Here is a 22,161-nt window from a genome sequence, read left to right as displayed (position 1 = left end):
GTGTATCAAGGCCATAACTTTGGTTTGGGCCATAGTACATCCTTTAGAAAGACATTCAGTCTTTCCCTTGTCGAGTTCCTGCATTTAGCAGTCCTGCTAGGAATCACCATTGGAGGTTTCTGATGGTTACTGTTTATTTGTCATAAAATTTGTAGAATTTTGGGAAAGGGAGAAAGAAAGAGTTTAATTAAAAACAGTCCTGATAGGCCCAATTTTCAAGGCATTAGTTTTAGTCTGCTTTTGATAGGCTGCTATTGCCACTCACAGATACCAAAACATTCCAATGAGCATACTGAAATTAATAGCCCACAGATGAAGATTCCATATTCCTAGTTGTTGTTTTTTTGTTTTTTTTTAATGCAGATAGCCAAAAAACCTTTTACACTCTATACATCAATGGTGATTGATTCCTGGAATTTAGCCACTTTGCAAAATAAGTTTCAGAGTGGTAGCCGTGTTAGTCTGTATCAGCAAAAACTATGAGGAGTCCTTGTGGCACCTTAGAGACTAACACATTTATTTGGGCATAAGCTTTCATTGGCTAGAACCCACTTCGTCAGATGCATGGAGTGGAAAATACAGTAGGGAGGTGTTCCATTTGCAAATTAATTCCAATTCTGCAGTTTCTCGCTGGAGTCTGTTTCTGAAGTTTTTTTGTTGTAGAATTGCCACTTTTAAGTCTATTATTGAGTGTCCAGGGAGATTGAAGTGTTCTCCTTCTGGTTTTTGAATGTTATAATTCTTGATGTCAGATTTGTGTCCATTTATTCTTTTGCGTAGTGACTGTCCGGTTTTGGCCAATGGACATGGCAGAGGTGGTATTGCTGGCAGAACTGGAATTAATTTGCAAACTGGACACCATCAAATTAGGTCTGAATAAAGACTGGGAGTGGATAGGTCAGTACAAAAACTAATTTCCCCCTGCTGATACTCACACCTTCTTGTCAACTGTTTGAAATGGGCCACCTTGATTACATTGGTCTCATTAGCACTACAAAAGTGATTTCCAACCCTTCTTGTCAACTGTTGAGAATAGCCCACTTCCACTTTAATTGAATTGGCTCGTTAGCACTGACCCACCCACTTGGTAAGACAGCTCCCATCTTTTCATATGCTGAGTATTTATACCTCCCAACTGTATTTTCCACTCCATGCATCTGATGAAGTGGGTTTTAGCCCACAAAAGCTTATGCCCAAATAAATTTGTTAGTCTCTAAGGTGCCACAAGGACTCCTCGTTGATTTTGGAAAATAAGTAGATGTTGTGTTAAATGTTCTCATTATAAGCTAATAATTATATACCAATAACTCTCGTAAGGTTTATATGGTATATGCACTGGTAGCTATATTCTATGATCCCTTTGTTCTTTGTACTGTACCTTTACATTTATAAGAACTCCGCTTGTGAGCGGAGACAGTGGCCGTGTTGTTCTCAAAGTGGCTGCAGCTCGTGTACATGAGGCCCACACACTGTGCTCTCTCACGCAGACTTTACTTTTGTTGTTTCCCCAATCTGAAATGAAACCATTCAGAATGGTGGTTGATTTTCATGTATATACATTTGTGCAGTTACTTATTACACTTTGGTTTCAAGTCAAAAATTAAGAAGCCTGTTTAAAACACAAAATGTATAAAATAAAAGATGAGACAGGAAAAAAGTGGCTCCCCTCCCATACTGTTGTTTGGGATTTTAAAAATTTGTAGTTCGTGGCTTCTTTGGCCCCTCTGCAGACATTTTGTGAAAGTTTGCACAGAAGCTAATACTCATTCATTTGAAACATAGAGACGAGAAGACCAGATGTCACCTCCCACCAGTTCTGCAGTTTCACAGCTGAGGTTTTGTGGTCTACATTGTTTGCCAACAGCTAGCACCAACTGAAAGCTTTCTTTTCCCCCACCAGCAAAACACACTCAGAAATGTAACTCCGCTCATAGATTTTTTTTATCTGTTACATTATTATGTATCTCCCAGAAATAAACTGACTATTGTAAGACAATAACTATAGGGAGAAACAAAAACCTGTTAGTTTAGTGACTGGTAGCTTGGTTTTACCTTGTATTAAATTATCTTGAGTGTATAGTACCAAATCCAGCCAAAACTGACCTTTATGGAGAAAAGGACAAAAACCTGCACAGCAGCAACTTAGCTAAAGAAAACATGTTTGCAAACTACTTCCTGAACTGTCTACATTTGGGTTTCACCACAAGGTAGTTAAAATCAGCCAGAGGGATTTTGACCAGTTAAGTTTTTCCAGGAACAGTACAAATTGTTCTAAATTTTCAAGTCATAGAAAACTCATTTCATGGCTTATTTCATTTTTAGAGTTTTTACTTTACATCCTGTCAAATTTCCTAGAACACCCATATTTTAAAGAATTGGACCAACTCAGAAGAAATTAAAGTGTCACGATTTACAGCATATTCAGACCTCTGCATTTTATTGCTGAGTGAAAATGATGTTAACAACCACAGGCTGCAAAAAGAGGAGTTTGGTTTTAGTTTACAAATATATATTCTAAAGATGTAGTACTGGTGAAAGGTACCAGGCAACTTTTGTTGAAGGGCTGGGGCCTCAATACAGAAAGAGCAGTGGTCACCATCTCACAAGAGGCTTAGGAACCACAGAGACACAGAAACCAATAAAAGTGTCAGTCTATTTGACCGCTGTGCTATGGGTCAAACACTAAAAGGAGACTCCACTGCAGGAACAACAATGGCCTCTCCCTTAGATGGGAAGGAGTCACCAAACACAGAAGCCAATGAAAGGTGACAGACAGCCCTGGAGACTGGAGTCCATTCTTTCTCCACAGAATAGATACAATATGAGTTCCCTCACATTGCCCTGCCAATTGGTATTTCAGCATGACCATGGAGGGACCACCTGTCAAGGTCAGAGGGTAGTTCACTTTCCAGGGTCAAACGGTAGTTCACTCTCCAAGGTCATTCAATTCTTCACCTCTCTTGTGATGCCAGCAACAAGGATGCCCATTAGTGTCAATTCTAGTGGAGTATTTTTCTGATGTGGGCACATTTCTTCTTATAACCAGACTGCAGTGTTTCCAATTCCCATTGTTTTATTGCAAGTCTCATGATATTTCATCATTTTTAAAGACCCAGTTTCTAAACTGGGATTATTATATGAAAATCTCAGCTTCCATTTTCTTAAAATTAGTTTCTAATCCTCATGGCTCCAGAGAAAAGCTTGAAAATGTGATCTCTAAATGGTCAAAAACAAGAGGGCCAATAAAAATGCAATTCATTTATTTGTTTTAAATCTCAATAGCCTTTAAACCAATCTCATGATCTTTAGGCTCCTGGTTCCTGGTTTTTTGAATTCTTGGCATTGACAATAATGAGACCACTAAACTATCTTTGGGATAATTAAGAACATGCATAAACAAATTCCCCTCGAGATAAGCAGGCAAACACCTAGAGCTTTGCTACTGTAGTCACTTGTGTTTTGCAAAATGAAAAGGTGAAGTACATGTATCACCACTGTACTTTCATCACACTGATGTAGTGTAGTTACATGGTAATGTTTGCTGCCATTTCCTAAGTGCTTAAAATATAGGGAAGGTTATCATTATTTCTGCTGGCTTATATTGCAGAATCATTAACCGGAGCCCACGGATAGTTGCTAGCTGACAACTAGATAGGAAAACCATTTGAACAACTAAGTTACAATGGGGTAGATTGTGATGAACTATGTATCCACTCAGGGAAGTAAGAATCCCTGCCCTTACATTCCTGCATTACACTCTTGGTCTCAGGGCACAGAAGTAAGTATGTGCTGTACTGCTCAGGGCAGGTGGGCACAGTGAGTAGGGAGGAATAAGGAATGAATAGCCTCTTGGCTCTGCCCCCATCAATGAGTCAGACAATTCAGTTAACCAATCTGGGCAGCGCTGTAATTTGCAAAACACAAATCCCCCTTGAACAAGGGAGAAGAAGGGAGGCAATTATGCCTCAGAGGACTGTCACTGAGTCACAGCACTTTCCACTGCTACTCCTGGAATGATGCATCGTATGCATGATCCTTGCTGAGCATGGTACCCAAAGGCACAGTCTCGTCTAATGGACATGATGGGATTCGAAGATTATGCTTTTCCAGTTCAGACAGTGAAAAATGGCAGGGATATTATGTATTTAAAACCACCCAATCAAGGTTAAAGAAAATAATCTTTGCAAAAAAATCACTGCATACTTTAAACTCCTTCATTAGTTTCTTAATTATTAAAAATGAATCAAATTCCTCTTTCATTTTTGCTACAGACTTTATCCTTTAATTTATGTCCAATAAATATTAATGCTGTTCAGAAAAAAAAGAAGAGAGATGTTATAAAATGTGACTTTAAATCTGGACTTTGACATTTGTCCCTGGCTTTATGGAAATTTGTAGCTTTAAAGTAACTGCACTGATTACTACATTTTTTCAGGACCTGCTGGGACTTGATAGGACTCAAAAATAAGTATTTTAGTTCTGGATTAAAGCCACAAGGGGTGCAGTAATTGCCCACTCATGCATTTATTGCACACCCAAAACTTCCATTAACTCCTGTAGGAGGTTTAGGTGGGCAAGGAACTCAGAATTAGTCATTAGCCAAACACATACTGAGCCAAATCCTGTCTAGGTATTTCCAATGCACCCATCACTGCATTAACACTGATATTAAAGGGTTTGTACAGGGTAGAAGTCAGGCAGAATTTGTCCCTTTGCAGGTCAGTAGCCCTGGTTCTGCAGATAGAATGAAAATAGTATTCAGCAGAAAAGGGATGGAAAGCAAAGCTGACTGTAAGCCAAGATGGAAACACTTGTGAAAGCTGCGAGAGAGAGATCAGAATTAAAACGAAGGGCCTCCCACGTATTTGTGTGCATCAGACATGGAGCCACGCTTGAGCTGGATCTTGGCCAGATGTATCATCCAACTCTTCCAGGATTACAAGCACCGCATTGCACACAGCTAACTGCAGCCACTTCGGAGTAACCTTCTGAGTTTTTGCTGAAAGATTTAGGGAAGTGAATATTCTGCACACTGCAGCATTTCATGTTCTCATCCCCATAATATGTAATAATAAAGGCACCCACCTATGTGTTATTTGTGCTCACAGGGGTTTTGCTTTGTGATTTACCCTCTCTCCACTAGATGCTACACTGAGACCATCAAACATTTAGTGAGCCAAATAACATGTTTGAAAAGTTATAGCAGAATAAAGTGTTTAAAATGAATAGCAATTATAAACTTGGTTTCTTTATATCACTGTATAGTGAGGATCTGATCCTGATATCTCTTACACTGATGTAATTCCACTGTCTTCATCAGTTACCTCTGATTTATAGCAGTGTGAATGAGAGAAAAAACAGACCCTTAGATTTCATACTATTGATATTGCTCAGGTGGAGTCATGTATTATAATCTCCCAAACATGTGAAATAGTTTATTTAGAACATTTTGCACTATCTGAAACTTACAGAACAGAATATTTCTCAGTAGAACGGGCTACTCATTCATTTTTCCTGTACATTTCATCTTAGGAAGCAAATCACGCATGACTAACTGGAGAAGCTGTACATTAAACGATACATTCCATGAAGCTTACAGTGCATGGTTACCATTAAAATAACACTATAGTCCAACATTATTTTCTCTGATGTTGTGCAAGCCTTTGACACTACCAGTTCGGGAAGTGCTATACAGCACAGCTCTCAGGGCGTTTGCTAGAGCTTTTTAGCTCGTCAATATTTTGCATTGTGCAATACACTATAACAAAACAGAATAGGATCATATTACCTCTCAGCTAATGCAGGGTAGACCAAACATTTCTGCACATGCTTGCTTGTATGACAAGCTTATATGATAAATAAATTAGGCCTGTCTTGGGGTCCTTACTGAGGCAAAACAAACCAAAATCCAGTGCTGATTTTGCCCGAGTAAAGTCTCCAGGGTCCTTTCTTACCCCACATTCATAAAGGTCAGCTGTTTCTTATGCACAATCTGTCATTTGTAATGCTACATGGAAGTGCAGTACACATACAGTATATTACAGCATATTTTTAATGTCTTAAGAAACAACAACAAATATAATTTGGTAAAATTTAAATGTGTCTTGGTTAAAGTATAATATCCTTGATGTGCCGCCTCTTCTGCAAAAATAGAAAGGGACGTATTCCATCAAAACATCCTCACTCCTTCCTGCTCTGCTGTAACATTTTTAATATGCCCACGTGGACACAATTTAGAACACAAGCTTGAATAGAAAACAATGTTCTATTAAAGTTAAATGAAGCATTAAATAAGTGAAAAGTCATCAGTGTACTGGTTAGGGTCCACATCCTGAGCTGCTGTAAATTGGCCCAGCTTTGTTGATTTCTGTGGAACTATGATTTACACCAGCTGTGTATCTGGCCCAAGATGTTAATAAATTGTCACAGGCCCTGACTTCCTGCTGACCAGTCTCACTAGTGTCCATCCTCACGTTAGCTTGACAAAAACTTGGGTGGGGGTACTGGGAAAAAATCCTTTCTTTCCGCCTAGTAGCTGTGCTAAAGGTCAGCCAGCTTAGCCAGTAATGAGCTACTGCATTGCCCTGAGCCATGGCCTTTCTCAACACAGTGTTTCAGGACAGAGTGTTCATTTTGGCAGAAAGCCCCGGGCAGCTGGCACAGGAGAGTTTTGCAGAGTCAGGAGAAAAAGCAGCAGGCTCAGAACTACTAGCAGCTTAATTTAAAAAGAAAGTTCAGCTAAATATTTTATGGTTGATTACACATTCAAAAGACAGTTTTTAAAAATAATCCATACTCCAATTTATTTATTTTGGTCAGTAACCTTTTTACATGCAAAACCAAGAAAAACCAGTGAATTTGAGTGTGTCATAATTCTCTGTGCAGTCTAACAAAAAGGAATGTTTCAAATGGAATTTACTTCATTATGGTCCTTGAAAATCATGAAACTGCTATTTGTAGGGGATGAGATGCCTCAGGGGAATGGCAAATGGCATACAGAGTCCTTAAGCTCTCGCTGACTTGTTCAGCTTCATCCCAGGTCAACACTGACTGAAAGAGGTTGTGGTCTGATGGCTGTTCAGTGGCCTGTGTGAATGAGTTTGGGGATTTAGTCTTGTTCCCAGTGGACAGGAATCCACTTCACATAAAAACACCACCAGAACTGGCACTAACTGGCACCTTTTTTGGCAGTCTCAGCATAAGGTTGGCAGGAATCTGGTTTTCGTTTGAAAATGGACACTGGCGGCTCCGGTAATAAGACTGCTATTATTAATCCAAACGCTGAGTGGGGTTTGGTGGATGGGTGAGGTGGTGTGGCCAAGAGACCTTCTCACTGATGGATGAAAAGGAAGTTAGATGGACTACTGACAAAATTATGGAAAAGGAGCATATCCATACTGGCATATCTATTCTGTTGTTGTCTTTTCCCAAGTTTGACTGTGTTCTCTTTTCCCTAATAGATTTTCTTGTTTATACACAGCCTCGGAGTGCCTGCAAGTAGGGAAATTCTGCCATTAAGGGCACTCATGGAGAGCCTATTTAGTTTTCCCAAGTTTCTGGGTGCGGGGCTCAAGCCATTTTAGTTATTTGTTAAGAGGGACCCTAAATATTTTGCTGCCATTAACTCCATGGCAGAAAGGTTTCAAAAGCAATAAATTCAAATCATCATTGACAACAACAAAAGAAAGCATCGCTATTTGTAAACATTAGAAAAGTGGCTTCCTGGATTTGAAAAGAATATCCATGTGATCAACTTCATATGGGTTACTGAAAGAAATAAATGGTCCTTTTTCAGGGTGATTTCTTTAGCCCTTTCTAGGATGTCATGAGGTTTTTAGCATTAGCTAATTATCTTGCAGGACAAATTTGCATGTGATAATCACATGGTATTGTAACTACATATCATCATATCGCAATGGAGCAGCAGAGTGTAGCATTGCTCTGTGATTACTTCTTTGTTGGCACCTAGAGATATTTCAAGCCTCTTTCAAGCAACTGTCAGATCATGATTTCAGGATGCCTAGTTGCCCATTCAAAATAAGAATAATCCCAGAAAAATCTGGATGAGTGACATCCCGATAAGGTAATGGGCACGGAGAAAAGGGGTGTCATCTGGACCACACAAAGCTTTATACTATGAAATAAAATCTGAGCAATTTCTTCCTATTTTTATTTTCTGTACAGTATGTTACAGGAAAATTACACACATTTTTCTGTGGCAACAATCTCACAATCTCTTTTTACTTTGCCCAGACTTCCCTCCTCACTGTTTCTATTGTATCCTTCTCCTATTTCTCTCTTCACACCTTCTTCTATGCCACCCCTGTGCTTGCAACTGTCCTTCTGGCAGGATTTCCAGCCAGAACAAAAGAGTGTGTGAGACAATCCCATTATTTCTAGATTGGTCAGAACTTGGTTATCCATCAGTATCCACCAGATTCTAGATATATGGATCTGGATACTGCTCCCTGACTCCTTTCTTCCTCCCTCCTGAGGCTCCTTCCAACTGTCCTCCCAAATCCCTGAAAAAATTTCCCTACTGTTCTTTCCCTCTCATGCATTGCAGCACCCCTCAGGAATTCTCCAGATCCTCAGCATCCTTTATTTCATGTTCCCACTGGAGACAATTCCCTTCCATGGACCTTCCTGAACCCTGACAGTCCTACTTGTCCCCTCCCTCTGCTACCTAGGGAAGAGATCTTAGGCATCATGGTAGGCAGCAGAGAAAGTCACAAAGGTTGGGAAAGGAAAAAAGGGTCTGTGATGGTGGCTGGAGGCTGCATGGGGGAGTCAGTCCATATGTAAAAGGTTATCACCACATAGCAGCAGCCATTTTACTAACTATCTGGACCCTGTTTGCATTTTGAAATCTTATTTGTATGAAGATGAATCCAGCAATATGACTAGCTTTGTGTATAAATCGATCATGGTTGGGAATCTGTCATATATCCCTAACTAGAAGCAGGAATTATGGAGAGATCTCACATCAGAGAGCTCATTCTCGAGACTTTCAGCTAAACGCTGCAGACTCAGGAAGCTTGGATAGATTCTGAATACGCATAACAAGAGCAGGCTTCCAGATACTGGCAGTTACGAGTTCTGGGAGCACATTCACAGATTTGACATACTCAGATACCAGCTTTCTTGTGAAGTGCGTTGTTTTTGTTTTTTAATGTGGGAACATAAAGAAAGTTTCATCCTTAACACTCTCCAACAGAATCTCAGTAAATCAGTAGCAGGACTGGACAAAATGATCCAAACAAAACCAGAAGGAACAAAGAAAGTTTAATTTCCTAGCTCTGGCTCTTACCAGAGCAATATATCAGGTTACACTCTCAATGGATAAAGTTACTCTTATTTCATTTCCATCCCCTTCACAATAGTTAACCTCCTTTTCCTGCATATTTCCCATGTTCAGGGAGCCGTGGCAGGTGGAATCTGCTTCAATGCTCGACGACTATTGCCCATTTCCCGGTTTCAAATCTAGTTCTTGGGTGTCAAGAATGATTACTTTCTACACCGCTGAAAAACTCTGCTAGCTTGTGAAAGCTTTGCTGGCAAATTCAATATTTCTTTTTGAGAATCTTCCCCTCTCCCCCCCAAACACACACACGCCCTCTGCTGGAATCAGCGAAAAACATACAGTTTGAACATGAGCCCTAGAAAAATGGAGCCTGGTCCGAGGCAACGATTATCGTCAGTGTCTCCTGCTGCAGTGGTAGGCAGGACACAAACAAATATCTCCCTCATCCCAGCAGTAAGCTGATCATTAGGTCAATAGGAAAAGCACGTAGCGTACATATGTTTCTCTTAGGTGACGGTACACTAGAGAGCTTGCAGCGGCGCAGCTGCACCAAGGCAGCTGTGCCTAAACTCTCCAGTATAGCCGCTCTAAGCCAACAGGAGAGAGCTCTCCCATCACCTTCATTAATCCACCCCCAGTGAGCAGCAGTAGCGATCGCTGTCCACACCAGCGCTTAGGTCGGCGTAACTTACGTCGTTCAGGAGGGGGTTTATTTGCACCCCTGACTCACATAAGTTATACCGACATAAGCGGTAGTGTAGACCTAGCCTTAGTAAGCATGCCAGTTATGATACATGCACAGCATGTATTTGCAGTAGAAATCAGGACCTTGGGTAGCAAAATGTTGGGAAGTAGTGGACGTCAATTTCCCCATCACATGCTGCATGGTCTATGGGTGGAAGGGAAGCCAGCTTCTCCCGGTGTCTTGTGGCCAGGCAAATCTTCTGTTACTCAGAAAGCAGAGCGGCAGCTGTAGCAGCATGACTGAACGGCTGCAGCTAATACTGCAGCTGTTCCTTTGTTTTCTCTCTGCCATCCAGTCATCGTTGATAACGCCCACTGGCAGTAATAGCATGGGGAGGGATATCAGTTCCTTACATGATTGCAGCAAATCAGTGGTTCTGAACGTGCAATATGAATATGGGATTTTGCATCTTCAGTAACATGAACCAGAAGTTGATTATGGCTTGGGATACGCGCATGAACCAGAGCAACAGGAAAGGTCTTGGAATTCTGTGCACAACATAGATGGTAGCGGGGCACAGCTCTGACACTGTAGATGTCCCCGTAACTTTACAATTATGCAGAAGTAGTAAATTGGAGTGAGGCTGGTTGCAGTCAGAGAGGAGAATAAGTGTTGAGATTTAAAAAGACAGTCCTACAAGGATCTATGCTATCATCTCAGAACTAAAATGGTTTCCCCAGTTCGAGTGTCTCAGGCAGTAGGACACCGAGAAAGAGCAGTCAGCCTTGTAATAAAGAGCATTATAGATTTTCAGATTAATCTAATGCAAGATCATTAATAATTCATACATGTGGTCTAATAAAAGTAATAGAAAAATCAATAGAAGAATCAAGCCTTGTCTGAGAAATATAATAGCCATTTCATGGTACCTTTAGGTACCCCCAGCCCCCTTTTTTTTTTTAACAATGAGAACTATCAGGTTTTTGGATTAGTCAAGTAAACAGTTAATAGTCTCTAAAGTAGTCTAAACATGATTACAGATTAAAAATAGCTTTAATAATTAAATTGGACCCTGTCTGTAGAAAGTGATGTGAGTAATTCTGCCACAAAGTGCTTTTCTCTTAATACACAATAAAGAATGGCTGTTCCCAGCTCAAGAATAAATTCTCATGATTCAACAATCTCTTCTTGCCCATGTAAACTGAGTATTTCTCACAGCTCCCTTCTTAGGAGAAAATGCTCAAAGGGCAGAGAAAGATAAAAATGAAAGAATCCCAGTGTCCAGGGGCCTTTAGTTGAATAACAGCTCAGTCATGCACTGAAGTAAATGCTTTTGCTCAAAAGCATTATTTCAGATTTAAATTCATATGTTCAAACCATCTCATATTGAAGTTCACTGTGCAATTTTGCTGTTAACACTTCCTGTTTAGACCACTGTGCGGATTACCAAGCAGATTACCCCAGATTACCTTGGAACTCCTTGAGCACACAGGAGTAGGTGGCTGCTTTGCGCTTTACTCCTCCTCTCTCCCTACAGCAGAGGAGGGGAGTGTTGGGGAATGGACAGAGACTTGGTTCTAGCCCTCCACATGACACCCACAGCAGCTGTGCCAGCATGGGGAGTGTAATAATTTTCTGCAGGAACAGACCAACAGCAAATCACTGCAACCTGGAGCAAGGGGAAACAGGACTGAGAAAGGTGTCTCTGAGGCAAAGCCATAGGAAAGTTTGAGTGGTGAGGTAGGGCCTAGAATAAGAATGGTTTAGTCCTAGAGGGATACCAAAAATCAGAAAGTGTGTGTGTGGAGATGGCCATCTATAACGCCTCCATGCTTGAATGGGATGCTTTAAATTGATTTTGACAATATCAAGGTGTAATAGAAAGAGAGAGCCTGAAATATGAAGCCTTGTCTCAGAGGCCCGGCGTGAGGCCTGAACTAAAGTAAAGTATTCTGCACAGGAGAGTGATTATTAACTGGAAAGAGGGTTGCTTTGAGGAGATATTTGTGTAACTAAGCCCATTGTACTGTACAAGACCAAATATACTCTGCGTCCTCAAAAAATAGAGGGAGGCCAAAGATGGATAGTGATAAAACGGTTTACTCTCAGCCAAAGTAAAGAACCGAGGGTTGAATATGGGCCTAAGAATGGGGCTGTTCTGTTTTTGCAGGCTCAGACCTTTGGCTATGGCTAAGGAGTGCACAGCACAGCTCAGGAAGGAGAAGGCATAAATGGCCTTTGTACTCTCCCACTGTGTGCTGGTCTGGTCCCAGATTGCTCTAAGTAAAGCTGCTGTTAATACCACTACGGGGATTATGCAAGTGGGGTGTATGGGAACCCTGTCCACACATTCTTTCCTTAGCCAAATCCCCTATGCCTCCATCGTAGATGATTCTCCCAAGGCCGGCTATTTCTCATTTTGGAGCTGATTTGTATCTGCGGTGCACCCCCAGCAGAAGATTTGGACCCCCGAGTCCAATCTTATGAACTGCAGTCATGATTGGCCATTCATATTTAGCCCAGATGTAAGAAGGGCTACAATTTACAAAGTTGACAAGATGGTATGACTCATTTACAGACACGTTTGTTTCAGTCAACATCATTTATGGTATTTGGGCTATGGTGCACCTCCTAGTGCACCAGGAACTTCTTCAGATTACATCTCCTGCAGTAGGGGTGGTTAATCTGCAACGTGACTCAAATATGACTGCATCATAAAAGCTACATGCTTCCAAGATTGCTTTGTGCAAACAGAATTAATTATTTGCTTTGCCAGCCTATCTGGTATAAAATAATAGCAGATAAGCTAAACAAAACTCATTTGCCTTATCTCCAGCATCTGCCATAAGATCATTGTCTTGTACCTAGGAAGACAATAGGAGTGAAGTAAGTTCTAACCCATATTTTCTTTCTAGATCTGCTTCTTAAATGCTTTCCTGGAGGTTTAGCATGATAGATTATGCTGGAATTGGGGCGATGGGTGAAGGTTACCAACAGCTTCGTACAGAATGAAATAAGGGTGATGAGAAAAAAAAAGAATCAGACCTGTTGCTGATGCTAATATTCCAAATGAAAGAAAACAAGTCTGTGTGGTTAGGTATGTTTGCTACTTGCAGGGTATATGCATTGCTGTTGTTCAAAACACTGTTTAATACTGAACCCCAACTATCCAAACGACCTTCATTTTGAATCTCTGGTACAAAACACTTGCCACAAACTGTTTCCTATCAATCCATTAACATGTACAACATTTCCTATTGCTTTGCAAATAACCAAACTTCTGTACCATTGTCAAGGACAACTTAATTAGTAACCACACAAGAGGAGACTCTTTTCTCGTTTCCTATTCTGTTTGTTGATTTGCACTGCCTTCCTAAATATCTACGACATTTGAGAAGAAGTAGTGACACTGGAGAGATATTTTTGCTGATGTGGAGTTTCTAGACTGCTTTGTGAAATATATCTGAATCTTTACATCTTGTCATACTTTATCTCTGGCTCCAGTAATCTGTATTTTTTGTCATTTGCGTTGCCAACTAATTCAGCTTCTAATGAGCTTTTATAGCAAAATAGTACTAATTCTGAACAAAAGTTTTGTAATATGCAGAAAAAAAAGATTTAAGGAAAAATTTATTCTTGGCGTCATTCCACTGAAATCAATTATCCAATTGTTCAGTTTATTATATTACTGTTTGTCAGATTTAGGCAAGTGTGAATTAAGTAAGAACAGGTTATACAAACACCTTTCAGGGATGGTGTCGATATACTTAGTCTTGCCTCAGAGCAGGCAGCTGGATTAGACAGCCTCTCAGAGTCCCCTTTAGCCCTACGTGTCTATAGTTCTATTAATTAGGTTCCCTGCGGCTTCTATGGCCTGATTTACAGAAGCGCTGAGTACCCGCAGCTCTCATTGATGTCATCTGGACTTATGGATGCTCAGCACTTCTGAAAGTAAGGCCTGGATAGTATTCTGCATGACAAAGGACAGAAATATCTATCAGCTAATAGCAATTCATTCTACCATAACTTAAAGAGATGAATAATTTACACTGTCATGTGCACACATTACTAAAATAGGTCGAATAATTCATTGCAAATCTGGGCAATTTTTTAATCAAATACTTCTCATGAATAAATGTTTTTCTTATTCAGTGCCTCCACAGATGGAGGAATAATAGTATGCAGCTAATACTTCATGCAAGTATTGGCATTACCCCTCCCCCCATTGAATTTCCAAATCAATTTCTTAATTGTTCATTATTACTGATTCATTGACCTAGAAGCTATACTGCTTAATAGACAGTAAAAGTACCAGCCTCAGACAGCTTACAATCTTAGACCCCAACCCTGTAAGCCACTCCAAACAGGCGTGTCTCTATGCTTACGCGAAAGATTTGCAGGATTGGTCCCCAAAGCAGAGAACAAAATGAGGGAAGACAAAACAGAGGGAGGAAGTAGGGAAAATAGAGAACAAGGGTTACAAATATAACACCATGAGTTGGCTTAGTAGAACTGTATAGATTGGTGGGGATATTTTTTGTTTTGTTCTGTTCACTGCCATTGTGATTTGTTTTCTCATCTTTGCTTACTATCTTTTTTCTTCTTTTAATTCTTAGCATTTCCAACATTCGGTTTTTAATTATTTTCAGACCTTGCCTGTTTAACTCTTGCCTACTTTCTACTTTTTTGTAACAACTCAGACAGCTTTAGGTGCCAATCCCGTGAAGGGATAATACCCGAGTAACTGTAAGCACACAAGTGATTCTGCTGACTTGTAAATATGTGTGTTCAAGGTCCGAGCCCAAGGCATTACCACTGGTTGGAAAACGCAGGGAATTTCTGAGTGGAGATCCTGTTTTATTTCCCAGCACTTTGCAACATTCTCTTATATATTAAGTTGATGACATAATATCTGCCAGTTCCTCACCTTGGATGAAATTCCACCCTGCACAGAAGCCCATCACTATTTAAATCTCCTTAGACTCTCAAAACAGGGTTTAACATAGGATTTAAGTGGTGCATAGGGCTGGTGCTAGCCCTCTGCACAGGGATGAATCTCTCTCCGTGGAATTTCCCTATATTGTGCTGGGTAATGGGAGATGGCATTACAGCATTCCATCGTGCTAGTACTTGTTAGAATAAAATACCATTTCAAAGAAGAGAGTATGGCAGGAAATGAACATTTATGATGCTGGGGGCTTCTGGGGGCATTGTGTTCACTATGTTATGATATATTAATCCCGATAACCTTATTCTAATTTTTTCTTTTTAGGTTTCAAAGATGAAACTTTACCTAGCCCTGTGCTTGTGTCACCTTTACTGAAGCAGAAGAAGCAAAACAAGCTTTAACAAGGGAGCAGCTCCTCTCAAAAATTGCCAACAAGCACATGTTGACAGGCCAGGAAAATAGTCTGTTAAATATACCAAAAAGCCAAGTTTATGAAGGTAACGCCCTTCTCCCTCCCCCAGATACAACAATCCAGGAAAAGCAGAAAGAGCATAAAAGATGGGGCTTGGTCTAGGAGTTACACAAAGGGAATGGAGTCAGGATGCCCAGGTTCTATTTTCCACTTTGTCAGTAACTTTACCTCTCTGTGTCTCAGCTTCACACGCTAGGCCAGAGTTAAACCAACCATCTTCTACACATAATAAATCAGGCACTTTATGCACTGGGCAGCAGTTTAATCATGCACTGTATCAGCAAAAAAACTATCATTTGTAGCTTCTTTTAAGAGAGAAATCTCATGCATTAAAGAGGGAAAGATAAAGAGAACATGGCAGAGGTGCCTTTTTAAGCTTTAATTCAATTCCTAATGCCAGATGTTAAGGAGGGAGGGGATAAGTGTATATTAGGAGCCGCATCGAAGGTTAGCTAGTTAATGGATAAGCTGCTAGAAGATACTGCTCAAGAATATGTAGCATTGCTCCTGGGTTTTGTAGAATCAATTAAACTTGCTATTGTGTACAGCAAATATCTTCTTGTGTGCAGCTCTAATCAGGCATTACTTTAGGACATGCAGTAGAGCTTGTTGCTTGCTTGTGTATTGCTAAAAGGAGGAACAAACCAGTAATGGAGCAGGAATAAAAGAGTAAGACCTATGGAAGGGAAGTCGCATAAAAATGCACCCCTCTGTAATGTGCATTTGGGGAGAAATTCAGGAAACCCGCATATGATCAGATTATATGGAATCTTGCTGAAGAGGGGATGAGGTAGAGGGGAAATTATCCACCACCTCTCTGTTCCCCCACATATGGGGCAGTTTGCAGGATTGGTGTGCAAGCCTATGGGCTGGAGTGCTGGCTGCTACCCCTCTCTACCCCCTAAGTGGAGGATCCCATCAACTCTATTTGCATAAGTATGAATTTGGTTGCATCTTCTCACTCTACCCTCAAAATTCCACTTTATCTTGGCCTATTCAAAGCAGTATAGAGCCCATTTCACCAGAGTTCTGAGGAGAAAGATGAGGCCTTTAATTCTGTATAGGTGCTCTGTATAAACTGGGCCACTGCAGGGCTTCGGTGGCATAGATCTTCTATACTCCCTTCACCAAGGGCTTCATCCTACTATGGTGTTATCCAAAAACTGGACTTTCATATGTATCACTCCCACTCATTTAATCTTTTGCTTTCTGGTTGGCGTGATTTGGGAGACCACTCTGAAAGGAAGAGGATAGAATGAATATATGTACCAGTGATCATTCATCTATGGGACGAACAGGGCGTATGTACATTCCCATGCATCAGGGTAACAATGGCTATTGATTTTATGTGAGTCACATAACAGATGCATTCAAAATATCCCTGTTCCTTGCATTTGTCTCTGCTTTAACCCTCCAGGGCTTCACACTCTGTGGAATGCTCCACGTTTTGGCTGAACATATTAGCTAGTAGTCCATGGGAGTTAGGACACTAGGCACTTTTGAAAATCCCAGCAGGTACCCACCCGCATATTTAGGTGTCTAAACACATTAGAAAATCTGGCCTTGTGTGTCTGACCCCAAACCCACTGAACTAAACAGAAGTCTTTCCACTGACTTCAATAACCTTTGGATCAGGCCCCATCCTATTTCAAAGTCAGAGACTGGTTCAGATCCACAAAGGGAGTCAGGTACCTCAACCCCAGATTTAGGTGCCTAAGTCCCAGTTTTAGGCATCATCGCAAGCCATAAAACCCCTGTTTAGCTGTCGCCTAACCTTCTAGGTGCCTAAACTCACTTGGTGCCTATATTTTTACTGTAAAAGTCCTCTTGGCACCTATATTTCTGCCTCTGGGTGTGCAGACTGCTACCTCACTCTAGGTGTCCAGGTGGCTCTCTCCCACCTAAGACCTAGTGCAATCCATCACCCAGAGGAAGATAGGTATTCAAGATAGGTATAACCCAGGAGATGAGCTCAGAGCATGCCTACTGGATCAGGCTCCATTCAAAATCCGACAGGAGGAGAAAGTAGTGGTGGCAGTGACGGTGGCAAGCAACTTATCTAGTTTGATGGTAGAGCTTGATAAATTTATGAAGAGGATTATACGACAGGTTTTTCTGCAATAGCAGGGGACTGGACTCCACGGGCCTGAGGTCCCTTCCAGTCCTGTGTATTTTATAGTGCATAGAATTTGCTCGTTGAGTTCATCAGCAATAAAAACCAACATGGAATCAGCTTGGTCTTAGCACTGCAGTTTATATCTTGGATTTTTCCAGCAACATTCAGTAGTCCATAGAGTAAGTACTCAAAGGAAAGATTCACCTGTTACTCTATTTACTAATTAGAAAGTACCTCAAGTTTCCAGCCTCCATCACCAGCAGCCTCAGCAAGCCAGCCATAGTGTAAGTTTAGGCCAAAGGGATTTAGTTATCGAGTTAAAAGGTTACAGTTTATTATAGGTCTCTAGGTTTTCTCTCTGTTCTCCAGTGTGATTCCAACAATGAATCAAAGACTGAACTATGTCTTTCAGCTACTTGGCATCTCTTCAGGTTGCAGCTTTCTGTTATTAGTGTGTGTGTATAGATATATAAAAGTGTCCCAGTACAATAAAAACCATTTACTCTCCATTTAGAGAGAGGTTAAGCCAAGGTTTGCATTTAATGACTCTACAGTATGCATTTGGCTCTCAAACTCCATGCAGAGCAGATGTTCAGATTGCTTTATATTGCGCTTTATCTAGGGCAATGTCTAAATCCCAATTTAAAAATTGATTTAAGTTCTTAGGAGCCGAAGCTCGAAGGACTTTCAATGAGACTTTCAGGCTCATGTCATTTGGGCATTTTTGAAAATTTTACCTCTAGTCAAGTATGTGTCAAATGGGAAATGACTCTAAGAAGGTTCAGTTGACACCAGTGACATGGTCTCTGCCAAAAATAGAGGGAAACTGTGGGGGGAGATCAGAACTCCTGGCCTTTCTTAGTCTCCTCCTTGATAGAGAGACCAAGAACAGGTCCTAACCTCTCCCAGGATGCAATCCACTTAACAGCCTTTGGTGGGTTTTTTTTTTCCAAAATATTTGGCAAGAGACTACAGAGCAGCTTATCGACATGGCAGAAGACAAAGCAGACTATATGTTGTCCATCCCCAAAAATCCTCCTTGATAGTGGTCTACTGTGAGATGGAGCAAGATGGAGGGGGCTGGACAGTCCTGCAGAGAAATATAGTCAGTCAAAAAACATCCTAGGACCACTCATGGACTGCTTATAAGAAAGGCTTTGGTAATCTGGAGGGCAACCACTGGCTTGGCAATACATTTATATACCTCTTAACAAGGCAAAATGCCTTTGCTGTAAGATTTGTCATTGTCAATGCTGATGGTGAAAAAAGGTATGCCAATTACCATAGCTTTGCGCTGCTGGATAGTGAGGGAAATGGTTATGCTCTGAGGTTAGGGGACTATTCAGGTGATGCAGATGTTCCTCATCAGCTAGCAGCCTTTTCTGCTTATATTAGCTCAACTTTATTATTCTTATTCTTTCCCAATGTGTAGAAAGAATAGTAAATATGGCAGGCGACCAGCTTGGCTTCACAGGGAAATCCTTGCTGATCTTGAACACAAAAAAGAAGCTTACAAGAAGTGGAAGATTGGACAAATGACCAGAGATGAGTATAAAAATATTGCTCGGGGATGCAGGAGTGAAATCAGGAAGGCCAAATCACCCCTGGAGTTGCAGCTAGCAAGAGATGTTAAGAGTAACAAGAAGGGTTTCTTCAGGTATGTTAGCAACAAGAAGAAAATCAAGGAAAGTGTGGGCCCCTTACTGAATGAGGGAGGCAACCTAGTGACAGAGGATGTGGAAAAAGCTAATGTACGCAATGCTCTTTTTGCCTCGGTCTTCACGAACAAGGTCAGCTCACAGACTGTTGCACTGGGCAGCACAGCATGGGGAGGAGGTGACCAGCCCTCTGTGGAGAAAGAAGTGGTTCGGGACTATTTAGAAAAGCTGGACGAGCACAAGTCCATGGGGCGGGATGCGCTGCATCCAAGAGTGCTAAAGGAGTTGGCAGATGTGATTGCAGAGCCATTGGCCATTATCTTTGAAAACTCATGGAAATCCGGGGAAGTCCCGGATGATTGGAAAAAGGCTAATGTAGTGCCCATCTTTAAAAAAGGGAAGAAGGAGGATCCTGGGAATTACAGGCCAGTCAGCCTCACCTCAGTCCCTGAAAAAATCACGGAGCAGGTCCTCAAGGAATCAATTCTGAAGCACTTAGAGGAGAGGAAAGTGATCAGGAACAGTCAGCATGGATTCACCAAGGGAAGGTCATGCCTGACTAATCTAATTGCCTTCTATGACGAGATAACTGGCTCTGTGGATGAAGGGAAAGCAGTGGACGTGTTGTTCCTTGACTTTAGCAAAGCTTTTGACACGGTCTCCCACAGTATTCTTGCCAGCAAGTTAAAGAGGTATGGGCTGGATGAATGGACTATAAGGTTGATAGAAAGCTGGCTAAATCATCGGGCTCAACGGGTAGTGATCAATGGCTCCATGTCTAGTTGGCAGCCGGTATCAAGTGGAGTGCCCTAAGGGTCGGTCCTGGGGCCGGTTTTGTTCAATATCTTCATAAATGATCTGGAGGATGGTGTGGATTGCACCCTCATCAAGTTTGCAGATGACACTAAACTGGGAGGAGTGGTAGATACGCTGGAGGGGAGGGATAGGATATAGAGGGACCTAGACAAATTGGAGGATTGGGCCAAAAGAAATCTGATGAGGTTCAACAAGGACAAGTGCAGAGTCCTGCACTTAGGATGGAAGAACCCCATGCACCGCCACAGACTAGGGACCGAATGGTGAGGCAGCAGTTCTGCAGAAAATGACCTAGGGGTTACAGTGGACGAGAAGTTGGATATGAGTCAACAATGTGCCGTTGTTGCCAAGAAGGCCAATGGCATTTTGGGATGTATAAGTAGGGGCATTGCCAGCAGATCGAGGGACGTGATCATTCCCCTCTATTCGACATTGGTGAGGCCTCATCTGAAATACTGTGTCCAGTTTTGGGCCCCACACTACAAGAAGGATGTGGAGAAATTGGAGAGAGTCCACCGAAGGGCAACAAAAATGATTAGGGGACTGGAACCCATGAGTTATGAGGAGAGGCTGAGGGAACTGGGATTGTTTAGTCTACGGAAGAGAAGAATGAGGGGGAATTTGATAGCTGCTTTCAACTACCTGAAAGGGGGTTCCAAAGAGGATGGCTCTAGACTGTTCTCGGTGGTAGCTGATGACAGAACAAGGAATAATGGTCTCAAGTTGCAGTGGGGGAGGTTTAGATTGGCTATTAGGAAAAACTTTTTCACTCGGAGGGTGGTGAAACACTGGAATGCGTTACCTAGGGAGGTGGAGGAATCTTCTTCCTTAGATATTTTTAAGGTCAGGCTTGACAAAGCCCTGGCTGGGATGATTTAGTTGGGGATTGGTCCTGCTTTGAGCAGGGGGTTGGACTAGATGACCTCCTGAGGTCCCTTCCAACCCTGATATTCTATGATTCTATGAACTCCGAGGCCAATCAAACCAACCACCAATATGCAATCTGTATATTTCAGGGTCTAATTTTTTCATTCAGAATGATGTTGACCATAGGGTTAAATATTTTGGGTCAGATATTAATGTAGTGCATACCAATGTAGCTCCATTGACTTCAATGCCAATTTACACCACCTGAGGTTCTTGTCCATTAATTTGTAAAATAACGTGATTTATGTTTCAATGGGGAAAAAAGGTGGCAACATTGTTGTAATTGCTGTGCTTTAATGGAAAACAAAATTGACGATTTATAGGAACCTGAAATAAATGTGCAAAAGATACATAGTGAGATGAATATTGTTTTCTTTTCAAATAAATCATTCCCCACTTACGCTTGAGTAGACATGAGCTGTGGCATGAAGTCTTGTAGCTCTTTATCACTTCAGCCCTGTCATTTTTGTTTTTTAGCTCTGAAAATTCTGCAAATATTAAACTAACATCCAGTACTGGTGGGGAACTCTGATCAGACAATGATCTTTTCCTCATGCCAATATATTATTCTCAGTATATTGAGAATAGCCCACTTCCACTTTAACTGAATTGGCTCGTTAGCACTGATCCCCTACTTGGTAAGGCAACTCCCATCTTTTCATATGTTGTGTATTTATACCTCTACTGTATTTTCCACTCCGTGCATCTGATGAAGTGGGTTTTAACCCACGAAAGCTTATGCCCAAATAAATTTGTTAGTCTCTAAGGTGCCACAAGGACTCCTCGTTGTTTTTGCTGATACAGACTAACACAGTTACCACTCTGAAACCTGTCAGTATACTGTGTGATCAGAGAGAATAATTTTAAAACCATGTCTGCAATGGAGGTAAGCTGTCAGGAGACGCACGTCTCCACAGAATATAAAAGAAAAACAGCATAGCAGGCAACACATCCATGTGACCCGTCTGCTGCAGCACATCATATCTCCAACTCCTAGAACAATCACTGCAAATGGAGATCCAGATTCTCAGCTGGTGTAAACTGGTGCAGCTCCAAAGTCAGTGGAGCTAGTTTACACCAGCTGAGAATCTGGCCCAGAGAGAGAGAGAGAGATAGGGGATATGCTAGAGACAAAACAGCACACCTTCTCAAAAGAAAAATTATGACACTCTAATCTGCTAAAATTCTCAGATTGGATCAACAAAATAGTTGGTAAAAGAGAACTGGATATCAGA

The 22,161-nt window shown here is 41.3% G+C and overlaps 1 protein-coding gene across 2 annotated transcripts in view; it reads right to left on the bottom strand.

The window, feature by feature from the left end:
• Positions 1-22,161, bottom strand: part of TMEM177 (transmembrane protein 177) — a 119,329-nt gene that overhangs the window by 3,419 nt on the left and 93,749 nt on the right. For both annotated transcript variants that reach the window (XR_012664323.1, XR_012664322.1), the window contains exon 2: positions 1,379-1,512. The gene's annotated coding sequence lies outside the window, so the exon portion shown is untranslated. The remainder of the gene's footprint in view (positions 1-1,378; positions 1,513-22,161) is intronic.

This window comes from Caretta caretta, chromosome 11, assembly GCF_965140235.1.
Source record: "Caretta caretta isolate rCarCar2 chromosome 11, rCarCar1.hap1, whole genome shotgun sequence".
NCBI lineage: Eukaryota > Metazoa > Chordata > Testudines > Cheloniidae > Caretta > Caretta caretta.
The sequence above is the reverse complement of the archived record's forward strand: the minus strand, read 5'-3'. Positions and strand labels throughout refer to the sequence as shown.